The 1,366-nt window shown below is 46.3% G+C and overlaps 1 non-coding gene across 1 annotated transcript; it reads left to right on the forward strand.

Moving 5' to 3' along the window:
• Positions 1 to 566: 566 nt before the first annotated feature.
• Positions 567 to 639, forward strand: trnar-ucg (transfer RNA arginine (anticodon UCG)). Its single transcript has one exon. It is a non-coding gene; the product is annotated as a tRNA-Arg (tRNA).
• The last annotated feature ends 727 nt before the right edge of the window (positions 640 to 1,366 follow it).

The raw sequence follows: 1,366 nt of genomic DNA on the forward strand, positions 1-1,366 counted from the left end.
TTTCATGTCACCTCCAAACCTCAGCATAGCAACTGTATCGATTGTACCAATGACCAGGAAGTTCGATTTCTCATTGCGGTTTCGAATCCTGCTGCCTATGGCTGAAGGCAGAGGGAGTTTGTTTGTCATCTCTTTGTTTGGGATTCCAATCCCGGCGGGGGAAACACTTCTTTCAGGTCAGAGTGGTGTCAATCTCCAATACACTTACTGAACAGCTCGGATTCACACTTGCATTGCCAACTTTGTTTTATCTCGTGTGTTTCCAGATCCCTGGGTAGAGCTTTCTCGCTGAATTTGTTCAATGCCTCGACTGGAATATACCATGATTCATTGAATGAAAGTGCATTTCACTGGGGTGGAACCGAAACCCGCATAGTGACTGTGAATAAAACAGTGGAAACTTCCAGCACAGGCGCAAGAGCTTCTGAAGCAGACACGTGACGACAAATATCTTTCCTTTGTCAGTGAAAGGCACTGCTTCCCAAAGGGGAGCCATCGAAGTGAAGCAGTGAATGTGATTATCTCTGCTGATTGTTCACAAGCTGTGAAGCCCATGCAAGCGCGATGGGCCAGTGGTGTAATGGATAACGCGTCTGACTTCGGATCAGAAGATTGTAGGTTCGAGTCCTTCCTGGCTCGCTTGCCGTGCTCTGGCTTGTGCACGCATTTCCATTTGCGCAGGGGTTGGATTCGTACGTTGGCTGCGCAGATTTCTCACGGTCAGAGCTGTCTCTGCTCTCACTTTCGTGCACAGCGCCGGGTTTTTAAAGGGGCCAGAAAAATGTGTGTTTGTGTATTGTTTCTATGGCTCACGCAAATGAGTGTGGATGTTGGGAATCTGAAACAATAACAGGAAATGCTGAGGAAACTCAGCAGGTGTGGCAGTAACTGTGAGAGAAGACGGAATTCTCGTAAAGTTCTGGCAAAATTCTGAACCGATATCTCTGGTTCACTCTGTACAGATGATGCCTGAGCTGCTGAAATTTTCCTGCTACTTTTGATTTGGTTTTTATCTGAATGTATATTCCATCTATCAGGATGATACACTCACACACACAATGCATCGATATTTACACCTTTTGGAAGCTTAGGTCATTGAATTCAAACACATGCAATAATTTTTCACTGTCCCTCAGATCCACAGACAGAGCGACCCGGAAAGTCAACCATGTGACGTGGTACGATAGTGGTAGCTGAGTGATTACATCGATGCTGAAAATGTGTTGCTGGAATAGCACAGCAGGCCAGGCAGCATCCAAGGAGCAGGAGAATCGATGTTTCGGGCTTGAGTCCTTCTTCAGGAACTTGATATCCTTTGGCGTTCATATTTGGGATTCCGAATCCTGTTGACTACGGCTAAGGGCAG

Source organism: Chiloscyllium plagiosum, unplaced genomic scaffold (assembly GCF_037043375.1).
Source record: "Chiloscyllium plagiosum isolate Xiang-an unplaced genomic scaffold, Cpla_swu_hap1 HiC_scaffold_37, whole genome shotgun sequence".
NCBI lineage: Eukaryota > Metazoa > Chordata > Chondrichthyes > Orectolobiformes > Hemiscylliidae > Chiloscyllium > Chiloscyllium plagiosum.